Genomic DNA, 13,580 nt, shown 5'->3' with positions numbered 1-13,580 from the left:
TACTTTGATGGTGGCTTAAATTCAGTGAATTGGTTAAAATGGCCTAAAACTGTTTGAAATCCATGGCTCAAAATAGCATGATGAGCATCATGGTAGATTTGAGAGCGTTTTCTTTAGCTTTCATTTGACGGGTTCCCCAAAAAAATCCACCGAGGGATCCCGAACATTTTTTTTTATTTTAAATTTTTGTTCCTTGAAGTACAATATTTTCAAATATAATCATGGTAAAAGACAGTTTTTTTTCTCTCAAGCTCGATGGTAGCCCAAATTTCAAATGAGAGTTGATATAACATAGATATATAAGATTACATATTGTAATAGACATAACTGTCTTATTTGATCTTGGGGATACGACACTTACTCGTACAGAGTGTGTCCTCCCACTCAGTTGAGTTGAACTAATTTTCATTTTTTTACCAAGATCCGCACAGCTGAGCGGTAAGCAAATTAATTTTAACTGATATGTCAGCCTAACATCAAGTTTACTTAAAACAGCACCTTTGGGTGCTGTTACCAAACGTCACTTTTACTAAGATGTCAACAAACGACCTTTTACCGAGATTTGCACAGCTAAGATCGGCATTCGGATTTAAGTGTGTATTTGATTCTAATGTATAACTGTTTCTGTTCATAATTAGAAAAGATTAATTTTCTTTTCCTTTTTTTCTGGAATCACACCCCTATTGAGACAAAGCCAGGTTCTCAAATAAGAGTTCTTCGGTTACTCATTAACTGAGAATTTGATTCGCCTATCATGATTGTTTTTTTTTTATATTGTGTGTAAGAAAAATATACTCGACCAATGAGATCTAATCAACCATCCTGAAAATTCCACAAACTACGTAACGATCTAAGGGGAGGGGGGAAAAGCGTTTTTTTTTTCATACAAAAAACGTAACGCAGAGGGATGGGATGAGGTGGCCAAAAATTTCCGATTTTAGCGTTACGTAATAAATGGACGCTGCCAAACGATTGATACGAAATAGATCTCTTTTGAACCATTTTTACAAATCAATATCACTTGCTGCTGGGTTAATATTGTCATATTTTCCACAATTAATATGATATAAAAAAACACCATGCCAAAATAGTGACTCTTTGAATTGAAAATAAACTTGCAGTTGTGTTAACTCAACTGTTATATCCTTGAAAATATCGTGGTCAATAGGCACAATCTGGCTTCATAAATAAGCAAAAATGCCACATTTGAGGAACAGAAAATGTACCGTTTTGACTCATATTCCGAACACTTAAGGCCAACAGTGACTTCAAATGCATCTGATTGGCATAAATTGGCTGATATTTGTGTAAATTTCAATTTCTTCGCAAAGTCTAACTGTTAGCTGTTGGGTGTACCAATAATATTGTTGATTTAATTTATTTTCGTAGTGTTTTTACGTAAAAGAATGAAACAACATTTTGATTCAAATGCCGAACACTGTGTTCATACTGTCTCATATTCCGAACACCTTGATTCAAATTCCGAACAGCTCGAATAAATCGTATTCAAATGAATAATTTCGCAAATAAATTTATCTGAGCTTGTTCTACTGGTCTCGAACTAGAGAATCATCACTACTCCTGCGGTAAAAATTATATTGGAAACATGAAAATTGATTTGCAATTGACTGCCATTTTCTTGTTATTCGGTGACATATTTCAGCGAAACATTTCAACCAAATCGCCATACAAAAACTGAGTGTTCGGAATATGAGTCTGTTCAGAATTTGAGACAAAACGGTATTCAAGAATCAAGAAACGCTATTCCATGACTTAGTAAATACTAACAGTTTGGACCAGACCAAAAGAATCATTGAGTCAATTTTTTTTCAAACAGTACGAAACAGTCGACAAATTCGATATCTTTGGAAGTTTGTTCATATGTCTCTGCAACGGAAATTCTATGGACATCTGACATAAAAAGGGACACATGATTTGAATTTGGAGATCCTAATTTGACTCCTCCTGACTTAAGTTTATGGAGCAACTGTAAAAACAGAGGCAGGGCTCAAGGCAGACTCTTGAGGCGCTATCATCGCAAAACCTCCAAAAAAGCTCCAAAAGGTAATAAATGCAGCCACTTGATTGATGTTGCTTTCATGAAATAGCCCAAAAAATTGCAAAAGTTGCACCCTGTATTCGCTGATGTCCGCACGAATGGGAAGGTATCTTTTCGAGATATTGAAACCCTTTGAATAAAGTCATAAAAATCTACTGCAGTAATTGTGAAAATTGCATTATTGTTGTTCTGCTTGTCGGAAAACCACTTTCACGGTAGAATTATTTTTATGATTTGATTTAACAGGAAATATCTTCCACTATATTCTTATTAAATTTTGAAATTTCATGCTAAAAACATCAAAATAACTATTTAAAAAGTCTGTGTAGAGTAACTTACTCCGGGTGCCTGGATAATAATCTTAATGAGGATGTTTTAAGCTTTTTGCTAAGGCTTGGGTAACAGGGCGTTTAAGCATATTCCATTTACTTTCGTAGGCCGTTGCAATGTTGATCCATTCTACTTTTAATCTTTAACGGTTGATTGGCAAAGAAAATTCTCAATCAATAACTAAGTACTCAACGAACTCTAAGCTGGGATGCAGGCTATGTCCCAGCAGAGGTGTAATGCCAGACAGAAGAAGAATAAAATTAATGTATTCTAACCATGAAAAGAAACAGTGTTCGGTTAGATATACTTCCACAGTACGAATAAGTGAACAGTCGAACTTACAATAGATATCGAATAAGTGTCCTATAGCTCAATAAATCCTTAAAATCACATAGGACAGTTTTGTTTTTTACAAAATGAAACTTAATGGATATGTTTATATATTTATTGTATGAAATTTTATATGGAAATAAAACTTTTATCCAACGAAGCTGTCTTTTGCAATGATTACATTTAAAAAAAATGTACTCTAAAGAACAAAAATTTTAAATAAAAAAAAATGTTCGGGATCCCTCGGTGGATTTTTTTGGGGAACACGTCAAATGAAAGCTAAAAACCTATATTTTCGAATGGTGAAAGATTTAGCGATGCCTATTTTTTTGTGATAAACCTTTCCCATATACACGCCGTGGTATGTAATCAATCCCAATCCAACTTACATCCATACTGGAATCCTGCAGGACCCCCTGAGAAGTACTTCTAAAGACTATAAAACGCTATTTTGCAACCAAAATTATTAATATTAATTCGAATTTCTACCTACGAGTGACTTTTAACGACCTCTGTTTAAAAAAATGCGAGAATCAAAAAGATATTTTACCAGATAAAAAACAAATCGAATTTATTTCAATCACAATACATCCCTCTTCTCAGGATCCCATACCTCTGTTCCAACCCATCATCGTTGGAAAAACAATTCCTTCGCATGTGTGCGGCTTTTAAGCCCAGCTCCTATGAAATGCACCTGATGTGCCTTATGGTACCAACCATCCAATACAACCCGGCAGCATAAATGGAGCAACTGCCACTGCATTCAGCATCGAGCAGCAGCCTAAGCCATCCGCTTTATCCGCTTCAACCTGTGTGTGCTGTATGGGGTGGTACATAAATAACGTCATGCTCTGAAATGGGAAGGGGGGTTCAAAGGTTCAAAGAATCGTAAAGATCCAAACAAAACTATGAATTTTTCTCATAAAAACTGTGACATTGGAGGAGGGAGCGGTTTTGAAAATGGTCCAAATTTTCATGACGTACCTTATGGACGTTTCCTATTCTATGTGTAGGAATGGAAATGGCTCGAAATAAAAACAGGCATCGAAACAGTGGCAGCACAGGAAAAACAATTGCAGATACTTTTTGTTTTGTTGAATTTAATCAAATTATGAGAGAAAAACTTATTTGTTTGAATTGGACTTGGGGTTTTCCTGCTTCTGCAAAAATAGACCAAAGTCGAGATAAAAAGAGACACCAATAGATACAACAACAACGGCAACTGGCAGTCGACATCAGCTTCGGCGACAAGGTGACGATGGCACAAAACTTTACAACGTTTCTATCGCGGAGAGGTTTTTTGTACTGTTTCTCCTTGGCAACGAAGTACTTACCACGCCGGTTTAAATGGACATCGTTAAGCAGCAAAGTCTGCTTACGACAGCGAAAGGGGTAAACGAGGTGAAAATTAATTTAAACTTTGCTGATTGTTTTTCCGCTGTTGGCGTGGTTTTATTGATATGTGAGGTATTTAATGTTGGAACGTTTAACGTATTCATCTAAGAAGTTTCCAATGGATGGAATCACCGTCATCATGAAATATTATTTATTATTAAATTTCATGGAGATTAATATAAACCCTCTAGTACCTAAACCCGCCTTTACACGGGATACCCTACACGGAGAAAATGAAGTATTCAAAAGTGAGTTCATTCCACTCAATTCGAGGGGTTCGCCCGTTAACCTAATTTTAAGTTGATGGGGTAGAAGTTGTTTTCATTTGCAGCCATGCGAGAAAATACCTATTCACTAAGATCTTTTCACTCAACCGGTAGATCAAATAACTCTACATCCAGTACTAGGCCACTTACTCAAATTTGAGGTAACTCACAAAGGTTCGGTTTTTGAGTTGTTTTGCTCTTCAATTTCTGTCAACAATAGAAGGAGCGAAGGAAATAGGGAGAGAAAAATAAGTTAAAAATACTCAAATATGGGTTTTCCGTTTTCTTCGTGTACAGTATTATTTTTTGTAGCCCAGAAGTCAAAATGATTTTATTGTAAACTAATAGGGCGATTCCGGTATTTTCCTCCAATATCGTTTCCCTATATGTCATTTCCTCAACAAATTATAGAATTCAAAGTCAAGTCGATGCTCCATCTAGGTGATCATTCCGATAAACAAAAAAGTTTGGTGCTCCAATAATAAGTTTCAGTAATAACAACTATATGTATCTTATTAAATATTTGAAAATTGAAAAGCTCATTCTGTTTTCCATTCGGAAACCGAGCTTCTAAATTTAAACTCTTCGAAAAAATTTTTGGATCCATTAGATAAACGAAATCCAATAACAAATTTTGTTTGTGTATTTCACAAAAACTTGGACTGCTTTAGCTATAGTGGTACTTATGAACATTGTATCAATCATTTGAATTGAATCTCCAGCAAAACACTCAAAATTGGAGGTAGATATTTTAATAGTTTTTGGTGCTTGTGGCAACTAGGAAGTTCTCAAAAATTGTCAAATTTTGCTCGACGTTGTTAGTGGATGTTACATAATATCGCCTCTAATACTCTCTGAAATATTTTGTCAATCAAAATGTTTCTATCCATTCCTTCGTAAACTTCTCGAAAAATACCTCCACAATTTCTATAGCAAATCCCTAAGCAAATTGCAACTTAATTTTAAACAATTGCAAATCTAAATCCATATTTCAAATCGAATCCAAATCCATGTCCAAGTTCAATTTGTTTTGTGAGAAAAGCACAGCGATAAATTAGATATACAAAGGAAGCAAACAATGTTGTAATTGTCAACAATTGTTGGTCGGTCCAAAATAAGTAAATTCATCAAGTTTATTCCACAATTGGGGAAGGGTTTTTAATTCACTACCATTTAGTTTTTTCCATTGATTTGCTTTATTTTCGAGAAAGGGTCAACTAACTGTTTAAAGTGTTTGCTCGATTATCAAAAGGTCCTTTTACACTTCATCATCGGTGAGCCTTTTCTTTGAGGATACTTGACTGCTGATTACCTTTGGGTCCATGTTTGCTAAATCATTCTGTAACAGTTCAGTCCTCCATCCACCTAGGGCTCGTTTCGATTCCACTCAATAACAATGACCCTTTCGGACAAGCCAACAACACAGACAAACGTTGCTTTTTCAATGTTTCATTTCTGTAATTCTTCTATCAATTCTGTAGAAAAAATCCAGCAAAGAACAAGGACCTCCCTCCACGTTGCGTCCTTCCACGTGCCACTTCGGAGTTTATTCATTTACCGGACCCCATCATGCGCCTGTTCTAACTTTGTCGGCTTGGAGCTAAAAGATTAAACTTTAAGCCTTTCCATTATTCCTGCACTGTTTCGGGTGGCTCACCCGTGGGAAATCCTATCCGGATGGTGGTGAGGTGGAAGGGTCAGGAGGGGGCAAAAGCTTTTATCACTTATGTCTAGGCTTTGGCTATGGGACGTTTACGGGAAATGTTTACGTAACCTTGTTAAAGCATCCGACAGGAGGACAGCTTGTAGGGCACATGCTCGTGTTCCCCCGTCCTTTTGTCCGCAGTGCATCCTTGCTACATTCACAGACAAACAGACGTCACACTCTCATCTTTGTCTATCGCACACCTTATTAACGGTCAATCAAAATATATTGTATTTGGTCAATCCACCAACCGCAGCGCTCGCATCGTTTTTGTTCGCGTTTGACGTTTACACAATAGCGCCATCTGTTGGTCCATCGGCCAAACACAACGATATTAGCATTGGGCGTACATGTTTTCTGGACTATGATTTTGATCACGATTTGTTCTAAGTGTTACGTCTGTTTCTCTATGCTACATTCTTCAAGACTTTTCCTATAATTTTGTACGAACAGAACTTTCCGGATGCCTTCGTTCTCCGATTTTTTTCTGGGGATCAAATATCCCTAAGCACACATGCTTTTGGGACTGGATAGGAAAACTTTCCTCCTTCCATTGTCAGGTGAGAATGTTTGCCTGGATCTTCTGGGAATAGTTTATTCTGAAACCTATGTATGGGTGTTCAGCACATCGTCCCTCCCCAAGCAGGACACTAATTGCCGTTGTATGTGCAGCACCGCCCGGGAAACGAGCTTCCAAATCCAATCGGTAATCCGGTGATCAATCTACCATTTTCTCTTCTCTTCGCTTTCTTCGCAAAAAATCTCTAAATAGCAGAACAAATTGACCGCATTAACCGTGATCCAGTGTTGGTCCTTGGGATGTCCTCATCCGTTTCCGAATTCGAAGCTCTGAAAGAGCTGGAGCTCGAACACAACAAGCAAGCTCCCTAATGGGGCCAGGATTTAGGCACATCCTAATCATGAAATCCTATCGGAATTGAATTTAATAGAGTGCCTTGGATTGGGTTCGGACGACACAGCTTTTGTTTCTGGAGTTGATGACTCGTTTGATGCGGTTTGTGCTAGTTCCTAAAAATTATCGGTCTTAAATCCATGACTACAACTATGTGTGAATTTGGATTAGTTATACATTGGAATAGGATTGCATTTTGATTAGATTGAATTTGGATTAGCTTTGGCTTTGGCTTTGGCTTTGGCTTTGGCTTTGGCTTTGGCTTTGGCTTTGGCTTTGGCTTTGGCTTTGGCTTTGGCTTTGGCTTTGGCTTTGGCTTTGGCTTTAGCTTTGGCTTTGGCTTTGGCTTTGGCTTTGGCTTCCCAACTAACATTCACTCATTTAACAAACACCATTATGGCAGTTTTATTCAGCATCATGTTTAATAGCATTTTAATAATTTTCATGGCCAACCTTTGTTCAGGCGTTGTTCACACAAATTTGGAGAAACTTTAAAGCATGTCGTCGAATTCCAACTTTATTTTTCAGCTTTTAAAACGTTTTACAAGCATTCAGTTCAGCTTTTATACGACTGGTCCAAAAATAATTAAAAACAAATAAAAAACATAAAAAATATTTTTCTGTCGCTTCAATTAAAATGTAGTGTACACAGTTGTCATGATATGACAACCATATTTAAAAATCGCCTGGATACTGGATTCGAACTCGAGACCTTCCATTCGTCAGCGGTATGCCTTGCCATCTGCGCCATCCTAGAATTGATGAATGAAATCGTCCAGTGCAAAATGTAAACCTCTCGTAGCTGAATATTGATCTTGTTTGAGCTTCTGTTCGACATCGTCTAATCAAAACATAGTACGCTGATCAACAACTGAACAAGCATATTATTCAGCTGATATTACGTGCTGATCCAAGCTGAGTTCAGTCGGCTATTTTTTGCGCACAGTGAGAAAATTTATGTCAATGATGGTCAAAAATAATGTTTATTTACACAACGTGAAATCAGTCTGAAATGATTAAGGTGAATATGCATCGAAGCCAAACCTCAAATTTTCAAGAGCACTAATCTAGAGAACCAGACAGCGCAGCGGTTCGAGCTGAAAACATAATCGATTGGTCACACGCTGGTAGTGACCAATCGATTAAGTTTTCAGCTTGAACGGATGTTTAGTTCTCTAGATTTATGTTCTTGAAAATTTGAGGTTTGGCTTCGATGCATCTTCACCTTAATCTAATTTCATAATTAGTTTTAGTTTGTTCAAAACTTCAATTTGAATGATTCAATAACTTAAAGTGAAATTCATTTATTTTATAAATTATATTTGTTTTAATTAATTATATTATTGATAAGTATTTTTCATAAACCTATTATGAATATACTTAAATCATTTGAAGTGTTTTGAGGATTATACGCCTGAATAGAAAAATGTTCGAATATCTTGTCGCGTGGGATTTTCTTCAGAAATGTTCAAGTAAATCATTTTTCTTAGATCGCACTATTCAGTTGAGAAGAAATGTCATTTTCAATGTAGCTCGCTATAGATATTTATTTAATCAATTTTGTCAAAGAAATTTCCACTTTTCTTGTACGGAACAACATCCCGAGCAGGCGAAAAAACCCTAGCAATAGCTAATTATAATATGAATAGCAGAAAGTGATAATAATCTGAGAGATATAATATATAAAAGATCTGGAAACGATATCTAAAATTCACTACATACAAAAAAAATCAAACAAAATTTTGATGTTGTCTTCAGATTATTATGTCAATCAAGTCAATATCACTTTATGTTTGTCAGTACTTCGCTCCTAATAGGAATACTTAGCTCATATGTTTGTTTTCGTTTTTCAAAATAATTTTACATTTCTGGAGGCTGACCATGTTTATTTTCTGAACAGCTATTTAAAAAAATTTGAGAAAGCATAAGTTATAAGCTTTGAAATGCATTCGGAACTTAACACGCATTTCGGATATTTTGTCCATTTTGTGAAATTTAGCTATAGTGTGATCGATTTTACAAGGCTTATTTATTGCTGAACAATGTGTTTGTTAATCGTCATTTTGGCCTCTATTGGATCAACTGTTCTTATAATATACCGAAGCTGAATTAGGATTTTATAAGATACTTATTCAGCTCTTATTCATGATTAAGTTAAACATGTGGAAATAGCTGAAGTGCGATGCAAGTAAAACGTTAGATCGTCTTCTGAATATCCTTTTATACATATACATTTGTTTAGTGGAATATTGGCTTTTTAATTGGGGGAAACATGTCTTGTTCAGCTCATTAATAAAACAATCTTGACTAGTCGAATGAGAATCTTTGGAAACGTTTAATAAGTGGCGATTCAACTTTTGTTCATTCTAATGTATAACGTTGAACATTGACCTAAGTTTGTGTTAAAAAAACACCTTCTCAGCTCTTTATAGCGCAAAATTTTTATTCAGCTGTCATTACCATTATTGAACAATAATTAAACATGCATGCTTGTTTGTGGCTCTGAATTGTTAGTTGGGTTTGGCTTTTGGCTTTGGCTTTGGCTTTGGCTTTGGCTTTGGCTTTGGCTTTGGCTTTGGCTTTGGCTTTGGCTTTGGCTTTGGCTTTGGCTTTGGCTTGGCTTTGGCTTTGGCTTTGGCTTTGGCTTTGGCTTTGGCTTTGGCTTTGGCTTTGGCTTTGGCTTTGGCTTTGGCTTTGGCTTTGGCTTTGGCTTTGGCTTTGGCTTTGGCTTTGGCTTTGGCTTTGGCTTTGGCTTTGGCTTTGGCTTTGGCTTTGGCTTTGGCTTTGGCTTTGGCTTTGGCTTTGGCTTTGGCTTTGGCTTTGGCTTTGGCTTTGGCTTTGGCTTTGGCTTTGGCTTTGGCTTTGGCTTTGGCTTTGGCTTTGGCTTTGGCTTTGGCTTTGGCTTGGCTTTGGCTTTGGCTTTGGCTTTGGCTTTGGCTTTGGCTTTGGCTTTGGCTTTGGCTTTGGCTTTGGCTTTGGCTTTGGCTTTGGCTTTGGCTTTGGCTTTGGCTTTGGCTTTGGCTTTGGCTTTGGCTTTGGCTTTGGCTTTGGCTTTGGCTTTGGCTTTGGCTTTGGCTTTGGCTTTGGCTTTGGCTTTGGCTTTGGCTTTGGTGGCTTTGCTTTGGCTTTGGCTTGGCTTTGGCTTTGGCTTTGGCTTTGGCTTTGGCTTTGGCTTTGGCTTTGGCTTTGGCTTTGGCTTTGGCTTTGGCTTTGGCTTTGGCTTTGGCTTTGGCTTTGGCTTTGGCTTTGGCTTTGGCTTTGGCTTTGGCTTTGGCTTTGGCTTTGGCTTTGGCTTTGGCTTTGGCTTTGGCTTTGGCTTTGGCTTTGGCTTTGGCTTTGGCTTTGGCTTTGGCTTTGGCTTTGGCTTTGGCTTTGGCTTTGGCTTTGGCTTTGGCTTTGGCTTTGGCTTTGGCTTTGGCTTTGGCTTTGGCTTTGGCTTGGCTTTGGCTTTGGGCTTTGGCTTTGGCTTTGGCTTTGGCTTTGGCTTTGGCTTTGGCTTTGGCTTTGGCTTTGGCTTTGGCTTTGGCTTTGGCTTTGGCTTGCTTTGGCTTTGGCTTTGGCTTTGGCTTTGGCTTTGGCTTTGGCTTTGGCTTTGGCTTTGGCTTTGGCTTTGGCTTTGGCTTTGGCTTTGGCTTTGGCTTTGGCTTTGGCTTTGGCTTTGGCTTTGGCTTTGGCTTTGGCTTTGGCTTTGGCTTTGGCTTTGGCTTTGGCTTTGGCTTTGGCTTTGGCTTTGGCTTTGGCTTTGGCTTTGGCTTTGGCTTTGGCTTTGGCTTTGGCTTTGGCTTTGGCTTTGGCTTTGGCTTTGGCTTTGGCTTTGGCTTTGGCTTTGGCTTTGGCTTTGGCTTTGGCTTTGGCTTTGGCTTTGGCTTTGGCTTTGGCTTTGGCTTTGGCTTTGGCTTTGGCTTTGGCTTTGGCTTTGGCTTTGGCTTTGGCTTTGGCTTTGGCTTTGGCTTTGGCTTTGGCTTTGGCTTTGGCTTTGGCTTTGGCTTTGGCTTTGGCTTTGGCTTTGGCTTTGGCTTTGGCTTTGGCTTTGGCTTTGGCTTTGGCTTTGGCTTTGGCTTTGGCTTTGGCTTTGGCTTTGGCTTTGGCTTTGGCTTTGGCTTTGGCTTTGGCTTTGGCTTTGGCTTTGGCTTTGGCTTTGGCTTTGGCTTTGGCTTGGCTTTGGCTTTGGCTTTGGCTTTGGCTTTGGCTTTGGGCTTTGGCTTTGGCTTTGGCTTTGGCTTTGGCTTTGGCTTTGGCTTTGGCTTTGGCTTTGGCTTTGGCTTTGGCTTTGGCTTTGGCTTTGGCTTTGGCTTTGGCTTTGGCTTTGGCTTTGGCTTTGGCTTTGGCTTTGGCTTTGGCTTTGGCTTTGGCTTTGGCTTTTGGCTTTGGCTTTTGGCTTTGGCTTTGGCTTTGGCTTTGGCTTTGGCTTTGGCTTTGGCTTTGGCTTTGGCTTTGGCTTTGGCTTTGGCTTTGGCTTTGGCTTTGGCTTTGGCTTTGGCTTTGGCTTTGGCTTTGGCTTTGGCTTTGGCTTTGGCTTTGGCTTTGGCTTTGGCTTTGGCTTTGGCTTTGGCTTGGCTTTGGCTTTGGCTTTGCTTTGGCTTTGGCTTTGGCTTTGGCTTTGGCTTTGGCTTTGGCTTTGGCTTTGGCTTTGGCTTGGCTTTGGCTTTGGCTTTGGCTTTGGCTTTGGCTTTTGGCTTTGGCTTTGGCTTTGGCTTTGGCTTTGGCTTTGGCTTTGGCTTTCAGATCTCACATTGGTGTATGATTAGGTTCGTATTTAACCCCCCTACCGGCAGCTTCATTTTTTTACCCCAATAAAAATATTCAAACCTTGATAACTTTTTTGTTTCTCGATATTTTTGCATCATTTTTCCACAAGTTCTCAAAAAACTTTTCTAGTTTAAGAATCCATGGCGATATCTGCCATTGGTGATCTGGTTTTAAAGATATTCCGATGTTCCTTGGGGGACTGACATTCTCCATATAAAATGTCTATTGGGCCATCTTGTTTTACGTCAATTTATCAAAAAAAAAAAAAAAAAATTTAGCTATTCAAAGCTAAATGATAAGGAGCTACTCGAAAGTATTCTAGAAGATATCTGAAAATTACGATATGATGTTTTTTGAAGTTTTTATGATCTTTATTTGGCCAGCGTGGTACCAGACAAATGAATGCTCATTATTCAAAAAAGGCTGCACCAAATTGCTTCATATTTTCACACCATACTCTCATTAATGTATTGTTCCGAAGTGTGAATATCCGAATACGATAAAAATTATGTAGCCTGATATACTTACGTGGATTATAGCAACGCGTCGGTCCCCCAAGGAATTTCCGATTATCTTAGGATCCAGTTGATCAATGATCAATATCGACTCAGATTCTTAAGCTAGAAGAGTTTTTTGAGAGCAAAAATATCGAGAAACAAAAAAGTTATCGAGGTTTGAATATTTTTATTGTGGTTAAAAAAATGCTGCCGGTAGAGGGGTTAAACTGGATTAAATTTCAATTAAAGTTACAAAATTGATACAGAACCACAGTTCTTCTGTGCAGCGAAGACAAGAATCTACCGTATTGTAAGTATAGTTAAATTTCAATGAATCAAATTTTCCAACTTATGCCACAAATGCATCAAGTAAACAGATTTAACCAGAACCCATTTTCCACCCGGTCGAATTCACTTCCCGATCCCTCTCGGTACATTAGTTTTAGCACCACCATACGACTGAAATTCAATTACACCAATCGGAAACATAATATATTAATCGCACACAGTTGAAGGTGACCGCCTGGAGCCAATTCGCTTCAAGGAAGCATAACTAATTACTGCGCTAATGATGTTTGAGCGGTCACATCGAAGTGAATTATGCAGTTTGATGATCTAACAAGAGCTTGCCGAGGCATTAGCATTTTAAAGTATCGAGTTGAAGTTTGAAACAGTCAATCATTTCCGGTAGTTGTCAGTTACTTCAAACTTGAAGTGCCACTTAACATCGAACGGAAGTTGTCGACGACGGGAAGTACTTGGAGCAGAATTGATGACTCTGTGCAGCTGAATACTTCAGAAGCTGTAAACGTACTCGAAATGAGTGATTCGTTCTACTTCAACTCAAATATCAGTCATCGATTTCCTCTCAATTCCCATCCAATTTCTCACAAAATAATACACTCTGCTCCCCCAGCGACAACTCATAAAATTTCGTTATCCAACGTCTCGAAATTGTATTAAGCCAACATCTTCGCATTTGCTTCCATTTTTGTTTGTTGCCTTCGCTCCAGCAAAGCTGCATCATAATTTCAATAACGTCACATTACCGAACTCAAGTACGTAATTTATACCGAGATGAGGCCACTGCAAGCAAGATAAAAATTGCCATAAAATACCTTCCCCAGATGGTACGGTTTTGTCTCCGCATTTTGTTGAAACGAACGCCGCACGAAGCAGCGCAAATAAGTTTAAGCTTAAAACAATAGACCCAAAGCAGAGAGCGTGCGTTTCGATCATTGTTATCACGTTTCGGAAACCACTAGCTCGGCTCACCGACCCGAAACGAGCGTTTGCGAATCCAACCGAGAGCGCCCTTGGTCTATGCCAAAATAAT

This window comes from Aedes aegypti, chromosome 3, assembly GCF_002204515.2.
Source record: "Aedes aegypti strain LVP_AGWG chromosome 3, AaegL5.0 Primary Assembly, whole genome shotgun sequence".
Classification (NCBI taxonomy): domain Eukaryota; kingdom Metazoa; phylum Arthropoda; class Insecta; order Diptera; family Culicidae; genus Aedes; species Aedes aegypti.
This window is presented reverse-complemented; position numbering follows the sequence as displayed.